The sequence below is a fragment of the Mizuhopecten yessoensis genome, unplaced genomic scaffold (genome assembly GCF_002113885.1).
Source record: "Mizuhopecten yessoensis strain PY_sf001 unplaced genomic scaffold, ASM211388v2 scaffold6915, whole genome shotgun sequence".
Lineage (NCBI taxonomy): Eukaryota > Metazoa > Mollusca > Bivalvia > Pectinida > Pectinidae > Mizuhopecten > Mizuhopecten yessoensis.
In genome coordinates, this window is record NW_018406788.1 from 3,524 (window position 1) to 14,733 (window position 11,210).

Sequence of the window (11,210 nt, forward strand, 5' to 3'; positions counted from 1 at the left end):
TAATATACGACATTAACTCGAAAAAAAAATGATCTTAAAAAATCGTTGAGATTCTGCCGTATCTATGACGGATATCTGGTAAATCAACACTCTGCAACTGTATCTTCTGGTAAATCTGTAACTTCAATATCATTATATACGATTCAAGTTCATAAATATATTTTTTTTAAATATACATTTCATTTTGGTATCGTTATAAGGAGAAAAAATAACGTCAGCGACAAGAATTACGTTGTAACTGGATGTTGACGTCGCTATCTAGACGTAACATTGTTAAAACGTATTGGCGGGGTCAAGCGTACCATTTAACTACATGTACATTTACATGTATTTCTCCACACCGGGAAACGTAAAATAACTTTTTTTTCTGTTATCAGCGAAACATTATATTGATAGTTCCCCCATTTTTTATGATTTGTTGTCAATATTTTCCAATCTTGTTCATTAATTCTACGTGTACATTTATGTGCTCGACGAATCAAAGTCTTTAAAAATGGTAGTTTATACTCCTGCTTAACGCTCAGCAAATTAGGAGTGGGACGACTGGTTCGCCCGTTGTCAGTATAATGTGACCGGGTGGGGCGTCCTGCTGGGTGTCTTCGGCAGTATGTTTCAGTGAGGTAGCACTATAAAGTCGGCATCAGTTCCGCGCTATCACAAGGAGACAAACACGAACATATCGCAGCCTCCCAAAATACACACATACACTACACGCATGCATCTTGCACACAGGGGAGGCCGTCCTTAAATGACCTTAGCTGTTAATTGGACGTTAAACAAAATCAAACAAACAAACAAACAAACAAACCTTAGCTTTACTCTACACCAATGTCACTTCATGTTAATCATACTCAATAATCACGTCAGGTATTTCCCTTCGCCAGCCCCGTATATAAAGTAATGGCACACTGTCCAATGAACCTCTAACTTACTAGCACACTGTTTCACGTAGCTCTACCTTAAAAGCACACTGTCCAACGAACCTCTAACTTACTACACTGTCCCATGTACCTCTTACTTACTACACTGTCCCATGTACCTCTTACTTACTATCATACTGTCCCATGTACCTCTTACTTACTAGCATACTGTCCCATATACCTCTTACTTACTACACTGTCCCATGTACCTCCTACTTACTACACTGTCCCATGTGCCTCTTGCTTACTACACTGTCCAACGAACCTCTAACTTACTACCCTGTCCCATGTCCCTCTTCCTTACTACACTGTCCCATGTACCTCTTACTTACTATACTGTCCAACGAACCTCTAACTTACTACTCTGTCCAACGAACCTCTAACTTACTACTCTGTCCAACGAACCTCTAACTTACTACTCTGTCCAACGAACCTCTAACTTACTACACTGTCCCATGTACGTCTTACTTACTACACTGTCCCATGTACCTCTTTCTTACTACACTGTCCCATGTGCCTCTTGCTTACTACACTGTCCAACGAACCTCTAACTTACTACACTGTCCCATGTACCTCTTGCTTACTACACTGTCCCATGTGCCTCTTGCTTACTACACTGTCCAACGAACCTCTAACTTACTACCCTGTCCCATGTCCCTCTTCCTTACTACACTGTCCCATGTACCTCTTACTTACTATACTGTCCAACGAACCTCTAACTTACTACTCTGTCCAACGAACCTCTAACTTACTACACTGTCCAACGAACCTCTAACTTACTACCCTGTCCCATGTCCCTCTTCCTTACTACACTGTCCCATGTACCTCTTACTTACTATACTGTCCAACGAACCTCTAACTTACTACTCTGTCCAACGAACCTCTAACTTACTACTCTGTCCAACGAACCTCTAACTTACTACTCTGTCCAACGAACCTCTAACTTACTACACTGTCCAACGAACCTCTAACTTACTACCCTGTCCCATGTCCCTCTTCCTTACTACACTGTCCCATGTACCTCTTACTTACTAGCATACTGTCCCATGTCCCTCTTACTTACTAGCATACTGTCCCATGTACCTCTAACTTACTACACTGCCCCACGTACCTCTTACTTACTACACTGTCCCACCTACCTCTAACATACTAGCACACTGTTCCATGTACCTCTTACTTACAAGCACACTGTCCCACCTACCTCTTACTTACTACACTGTCCCATGTACCTCCTACTTACTACACTGTCCCATGTGCCTCTTGCTTACTACACTGTCCCACGAACCTCTAACTTACTACACTGTCCCACCTACCTCTAACGTACTAGCACACTGTCCCATGTACCTCTAACTTACTAGCATACTGTCCCATGTACCTCTTACTTACTACACTGTTCCACGTACCTCGTCAGGTATTTCCCTTCGCCAGCCCCGTATATAAAGTAATGGCACACTGTGCAATGAACCTCTAACTTACTAGCACACTGTTTCACGTAGCTCTACCTTAAAAGCACACTGTCCAACGAACCTCTAACTTACTACACTATCACATGTACCTCTTACTTACTACACTGTCCCATGTGCCTCTTGCTTACTACACTGTCCACCGAACCTCTAACTTACTACACTGTCCCATGTACCTCTTACTTACTAGCATACTGTCCCATGTACCTCTTACTTACCACACTGTCCCATGTACCTCTTACTTACTAGCACACTGTCCCATGTACCTCTCTACACCAATGTCACTTCATGTTAATCATACTCAATAATCACGTCAGGTATTTCCCTTCGCCAGCCCCGTATATAAAGTAATGGCACACTGTCCAATGAACCTCTAAATTACTAGCACACTGTTTCACGTAGCTCTACCTTAAAAGCACACTGTCCAACGAACCTCTAACTTACTACACTGTCCAACGAACCTCTAACTTACTACCCTGTCACATGTACCTCTTACTTACTACACTGTCCCATGTGCCTCTAACTTACTACACTGTCCCATGTACGTCTTACTTACTACACTGTCCCATGTACCTCTTTCTTACTACACTGTCCCATGTACCTCTTACTTACTACACTGTCCCATGTGCCTCTTGCTTACTACACTGTCCAACGAACCTCTAACTTACTACACTGTAACACGTTCCTCTAACTTACTCCACTGTCCCACGAACCTCTAATTTACTACACTGTCCCATGTCCCTCTTCCTTACAAGCCCACTGTCCCCTGTACCTCTTACTTACTTCACTGTCCCATGTACCTTTAACTTACTACACTGTCTCGTGTAGGAAGTTAGAGGTACGTGGGACAGTGTGCTAGTATGTTAGAGGGAGGTGGGACAGTGTAGTAAGAAAGAGGTACATGGGACAGAGTAGTAAGTAGGAGGTACATGGGACAGTGAAGTAAGTAAGAGGTACAGGGGACAGTGTGCTTGAAAGTAAGAGGTACATGGGACAGAGTAGTAAGTAGGAGGTACATGGGACAGTGTGCTAGTAAGTTAGAGGTACATGGGAAAGTGTAGTAAGTTAGAGGCACATGGGACAGTGAAGTAAGTAAGAGGTACACGGGACAGTGTAGTAAGTGAGAGGTACATGTGACAGGGTAGTAAGTTAGAGGTAGCTGGGACAGTGTAGTAAGTGAGAGGTTCGTTGGACAGAGAAGTAAGTTAGAGGTTCGTGGGACAGTGGAGTAAGTTAGAGGAACGTGTGACAGTCTAGTAAGTTAGAGGTTCGTTTGACATAGTAGTAAGTAAGAGTGGGGGTTTAAAAGTGTGCCACATACAGGACAACATCACACATCTAATGAGTTTTGTTCGTGGTTATATGTGACAATACCTGTATTGCCACATATAACATACCTGTATTATACATGAATGTTATATAGTATAATACAGGTATGTTATATTGTATAATACAGGTATGTGTTAAAGTATAATACAGGGATGTTATACAGTAAAATATAGGTATGTTATACTATATAACATACTTGTATTATGATATATAACATTCCTGTATCATACTATATAACATACCTGTAATATACTATATAACATACCTGTAATATACTATATAACATACTTGTATTATGATATATAACATTCCTGTATCATACTATATAACATACCTGTATTATGTTTTCGTGTCTGGGGTCAAAGCGTGATGTTGCAGTCTACCGCCATGCTTATATTTTCAGTCTACACCGGTATTCACTCAATAACCCGTGTAACTTACTACACTGTCTCGTGTAGTAAGTTAGAGGAACGTGCCGCCGTGTAGTAAGTTAGAGGAACGTGCCGCCGTGTAGTAAGTTAGAGGCACGTGTGACAGTGTAGTAAGTGAGAGGTTCGTTGGACAGAGAAGTAAGTTAGAGGTTCGTTGGACAGAGAAGTAAGTTAGAGGTTCGTGGGACAGTGGAGTAAGTTAGAGGTACATTGGACAGTGTAGTAAGCAAGAGGCACATGGGACAGTGAAGTAAGTAAGAGGTACACGGGACAGTGTAGTAAGTGAGAGGTTCGTTGGACAGTATAGTAAGTAAGAGGTACGTGGGGCAGTGTAGTAAGTTAGAGGTGCATGGGACAGTGTAGTAGGTAAGAGGTACATGTGACAGTGTAGCAAGTTAGAGGTTCGTTGGACATAGTGGTAAGTAAGAGGTAGTAAGTAACAGGTTCGTTGGACATAGTGGTAAGTAAGAGGTAGTAAGTAACAGGTTCGTTGGACATAGTATTAAGTAAGAGGTACATGGGACAGAGTAGTAAGATAGAGGTACATGGGACAGAGTAGTAAGTTACAGGTTCGTTGGACAGTTTATATGTGACAATACAGGTATGTCACATATAACATACCTGTATTGTCAAATATACCTCTAACTTACTACCCTGTCACATGTACCTCTCACTTACTACACTGTCCCAGGAACCTCTAACTTACTACTCTGTTACACTGTCACATGTACCTCTCACTTACTACACTGTCCCAGGTACCTCTAACTTACTACACTTTCCCATGTACCTCTAACTTACTATGTACCTCTTACTTACAAGCACCCTGTCCCCTTTCCCTCTGACTTACTACACTGTCCCATCTACCTCTAACTTACTACCCTGTCCCATGTCCCTCTTACTTCCAAGCCCACTGTCCCCTGTACCTCTTACTTACTATACTGTCCAACGAACCTCTCACTTACTACACTGTCCCCCGTACCTCTAACTTACTATGTACCTCTTACTTACAAGCACCCTGTCCCCTTTCCCTCTGACTTACTACACTGTCCCTCGTACCTCTAACTTACTATGTACCTCTTACTTACTTCACTGTCCCATGTACCTCTTACTTTCTACACTGTCCCATGTGCCTCTAACTTACTACACTCTTGCTTACTACACTGCCCAACGAACCTCTAACTTACTAGACTGTCACACGTTCCTCCAACTTACTACACTGTCACGTGTACCTCTTACTTACTTCACTGTCCCATGTGCCTCTTACTTACTACTATGTCCAACGACCCTCTAACTTACTACACTCTCCCATGTACCTCTAACTTCCTACACGAGACAGTGTAGTAAGTTAAAGGTACATGGGACAGTGAAGTAAGTAAGAGGTACACGGGACAGTGTAGTAAGTGAGAGGTTCGTTGGACAGGGTAGTAAGTTAGAGGTAGCTGGGACGCTGTAGTAAGTTAGAGGTGCATGGGACAGTGTAGTAAATTAGAGGTTCGTGGGACAGTGGAGTAAGTTAGAGGAACGTGTTACAGTGTAGTAAGTTAGCGGTACATGGGACAGTGTATGACAATATAGGTATGTTATACTATATAACATACCTGTAATATACTATATAACATACCTATATTGTCATACACTGTCCCATGTACGTCTTACTTACTATTCTGTCCAACGAACCTCTCACTTACTACACTGTCACACGCTCCTCTAACTTACTACACTCTCCCATGTACCTCTAACTTACTACCCTGTCCCACGAACCTCTAATTTACTACACTGTCCCACCTCCCTCTAACATACTAGCACACTGTCCCACGTACCTCTTACTTACTACACTGTCCCAGGTACCTCTAACTTACTACACTGTCATACGTACCTCTTATAACTTTAGACTGGCCAATGTCTCTAGAATATTGAATTATTAAGAAAAAAGTTTAACTCAAGAAAATGTGATCACTTGGATGTCTGATTTTAAACTAGGGGGAGATAAGTTAGTAGTAATATGCAGCTGAGAAATTCTTCATAAAAACTTAGGGGCTGGTAGCCAGTCTACTCTAACTTACTAACATACTGTTCCACGAACCTTTAACTTATTAACATACTGTCCCACGAACCTTTAACTTATTAACATACTGTTATCCGTACCAACAAGTCACAAACATGCAGAGCTTTACAGGAAGTTCCGTATGTTTGGTTTACCTTTGACATAATATAAGCGGTTTTCGTGTCTGTGGTCAAAGCGTGATGTTGCAGTCTACCGCTATGCTTATATTTACAGTCTACACCGGTATTCACTCAATAACCCGTGTAACGTCAACTAAATGCTCCACCTTATAACCACAGTTCCTCAAGGCGGCTAGCTATACATAGGCACACATCAATGTGACGATATTAGTTCACTCGGGCCATAAAATTACCGAAGTGATGACACCACAGATGCTCGGGTTCTGGAATATATGTGATATATTATCGCACCCCTCTAGATTTATTAGTATAAGGGGGTGCGATATCTAGAGGGGTGCGATAATATATCACATATATTCCAGAACCCGAGCACCTGTGGATGACACGTGAGACGCTTCTGAGAATATCCTCTTACGTATCATTGTAAACATTATGTTTGACGAAACTATTTCTTGTTTTGTAACCAATGTAGTGGAGTCAATCAATTACCTAGCTCTGACGTGAGTCAAACTATAGGCTGTTCCTAATGATGTAAAGGATGATCCAATTGATGTTTTTTCAAAAGTTACAGTTACAGATTCCTATGCTTGATTTGCCTATCGTTGTTAATTCCTAAGGTGATATCTCCAGTTGTTTTGAACGCGGGGAGCTTTTATTTCTAATCCGTCCTACAACACTTGATCACCTCATAACCTGACAAAAGTAGGAACCTGTCGTACAATGGAAGTGTATTTGTATCGTCAGTTGTTTTATGGCGCAGACTTTCCACCCATCTTTAGAAAAAAAACTTCGCAATATCAGTTGCATGTTTATATACATTTATACACGTGACCAAGACTGCCCGCGTCCCTAGAATATTATATAGATATTTCATTATTTAAATGATCTCAGTAATGAAATATGGGCTTGACCTTTCTGCGCTTACCACTGTTGCGAGGAGTGCTTTTCCAGATTTGACCAGACTCTAAGTTCTAAACTGGGGAAGATAAGCTAGTAGTAAAATGCAGTTAAGAAATGCATCATGGAAACTTATGGGCTGGTAGCCAGTCTACACGTGACCCTACCAAATGACCTTGACCTTAAACTGTAAAATGATGATAAATCAAACATGAAGGTCATTATATTTTCTAGCGTATTTTAAAGAAGTCCACGAACAAAACTCATTAGATGTGTGATGTTGTCCTGTATGTGTCACACTTTTAAACCCCCACCCCATCATATCTAGCGCGTCCTCTCTTCCTCCTTCACTACTTAGTGACTAGACTGTACCAGTAAACCCATTCAATTAGTATCTGAACGAACCTTAAAATCTGCTTTTCATTTCTCGGTTTCCTTTAAACTTGATGACCATATAAACGTTTTATGTTGTAGGGTTTAGGCTGTCCCTCCCCGTGTGATTGTGGAAGATTAAAGTGAGAACGCCTTGACTTACATCTCCACCCCCTATCTTTTCCTCGGGCGTTCACCGAGTAATCACAAGTAAGGCTCGCGGCAGCGTAAAGACAAGACTGTGCTATCCTTTGATCTGTCGTCCATGTCTTTTCCCTCGTCAAGTTCATCCGACCTTTGACCCACGTAATGCTACGTGCCTCAGTCTTTTTCTAGTTTCCACACTGATTTCACACACGAGATTTAAATAGTTAAACGAGGTCAGTTAACACGTGTTAGTTACTACAGCTAAGTTAAATCTTGATTTAAACAATTTAAATGAGAGAATTGAATGAGTCATACGAATTCAGTGTTAATGAGGCGGTGCTTGTAAATGTTTAGCCTCAGTGGTGTCTGTATGACTTTGCATACACAAACAGTTTATCTCGTTCTGTTGGGGAAAATTATTTGAATTATGATATACAACCTTTGACGTAGATGTACGATTATCGTGGGAAAGTATTGCAAATAGTATTATGTCTTGCTTTTGTATGAAATTAGGAGAAAGTCACATACACATGTTAGATCTACACTAAATATAGAATACATTTGCGCTCCATACCTAAGGATTCAAAAAATCTTCTCATTCTTACATACCTGTATTGTACTATAAAACATACCTGTATTATACTATATAACATACATGTATTGTACTATACAACATACCTGTATTATACAATATAACATACCTGTATTATACTATATAACATACCTGTATTATACTATATAACATACCTATATTTTACTGTATAACATACCTGTATTATACTTTAACACATACCTGTATTATACTATATAACATTCATGTATTATACTATATCACATACCTGTATTATACTATATAACATACTTGTATTATGATATATAACATTCCTGTATTATACTATATAACATACCTGTAATATACTATATAACATACCTGTATTATGATATATAACATTCCTGTATTATACTATATAACATTCCTGTTTTATACTATATAACATACATGTATTGTGACATATAACATACCTGTATTTTCAGGTGCAACATACCTGTATACCTTTATTGTCATGTGCAAAATACCTGTATTGTCACATATATGACATACCTGTATTTTCACATATAACATACATGTATTGTCATACATAACATTCCTGTATTGTCATATATTACATTCCTGTATTGTCACATATATCATACCTGTATTGTCACATATAACATACCTGTATTGTCATATATAATATACCAGTATTGTCACATATAACATACCTGTATTGTCATATAAAATATACCAGTATTGTCATATATAATATACCAGTATTGTCACATATAACATACCTGTATTGTCATATATAATATACCAGTATTGTCACATATCACATACCTGTATTGTCACATATAACATACCTGTATTGTCACATATAACATACCTGTATTGTCATATATAATATACCAGTATTGTCACATATAACATACCTGTATTGCCGCATATAACATACCTGTTGTTTCACATATCACATACCTGTTGTTTCACGTATAATATACCTGTACTGTCACATATAACATACCTGTATTGCCACATATAACATACCTGTATTGGAATATATAACATACCTATATTGTCACATACAACATACCTGTATTGCCACATACAAAATACCTGTTGTTTCACATATAACATACCTGTATTTTCATATACAATATACCAGTATTGTCACTTATAACCCACCTGTATTGTCACATATAACATACCTGTATTGTCATATACAATATACCAGTATTGTCACTTATAACCCACCTGTATTGTCACATATAACATACCTGTATTGGCATATATAATATACCAGTATTGTCACATATAACATCCCTGTTGTTTTACAATGTATCATGATCACATACCTGTATTGTCACATACAACATACCTGTTGTTTCACATATAACATACCTGTATTGTCACATACAATATACCTATATTGTCACTTATAACATACATGTATTGTCACATAAAACATACCTTATTGTCACTTATAACATACCTATATTGTCACATACAATATACCTATATTGTTACATATAACATACCTGTATTGTCACATAAAACATACCTGTATTGTCACTTATAACATACCCGTATTGTCAAATACAACATACCTGTATTGTCAAATATAACATACCCGTATTGTCACTAATAACATACCTGTATTGTCACATATAACATACCTGTATTGTCGCATATGACATACCTGTATTGTCACATATGAGATACCTGTATTTTCACATACAATATACCTGTATTGTCACATATAACATACCTGTATTGTCACATATAGCATACCTGTATTGTCACATATAACATACCTTTATTGTCACATATAACATACCTATATTGTCACATATAACATACCTGTATTGTCACATACAATATACTTGTATTGTCACATATAACATAACTGTATTGTCACATATAACATACCTGTATTGTCACATACAATATATCTGTATTGTCATTTATAACATACATGTATTGTCACATACAATATACCTGTATTGTCACATATAACATACTTGTTAATTTACATAAGGCATACCTCTATCAGTCTGACAGTGCTGACCAGGCCTTTTACCTGCATGGCAAGTTCAAAATTTACTATTAAATGTATTGACAATTTTATTCCAATTAACTTTGCATTTACTTGTATGGCAAGTTTCCAAGTTCACCTCTACCCTGTTTGGTCACTTTGATTCTAATTAGCATTTAAATTATTTCCGGTTTGTTATGACTGCGGCATTACATATAAGGTCAGTTTGAACACCTTGGTCTGACTATGAACGTACATGCGTGGTCGTTTTGTGCGACCCCTTCAGTACCCCTATGAATGGTCAGTTAATCTGACCACTAGGAGAGACTTGGAATTAATCGATTTGTCTGTTATGAGTAAAGTTATTTTACAAATTAAAATCTAAAGTAAGCAATACATTACAATGTGCCGGTGCGTGCCAGGCAAGCTATGTATAGACGTAGCGTACCTAAATTATCACTGGGTCGTGACGCGGTGACTCACCACCACCACATTGTCAAGGCCCGTCACCTAAATACAAATAAATAAAAACTCCATTATACGCAATCCTATGCAAATGTCAAATGATAAAAAAACTAAACCATATTTGAAACTTTTGCTCATGTACAGACTGCCAAATTTCCAACAACATTTTTGAGAAAATGGCCTTATGGCTGTGTTGCGATGTTAACTACCGCTAAAACAATCTAGTGCATGGATTTTTATATTCTTTATTTCAACCAAAGAAGAATTTTATGAGAACTGGGAAAACTTACCTTAATACACACTTTGTTGACATACCTGTGAGGATCGATGTCTGTCGTAAATGTTGGAAATAAGAATACTTTACATCAAGTGTACGTGTGTGGTATCAATGCAAACAAACTAGGGGTAGGGGTGGCTAGGGGTGGCTAG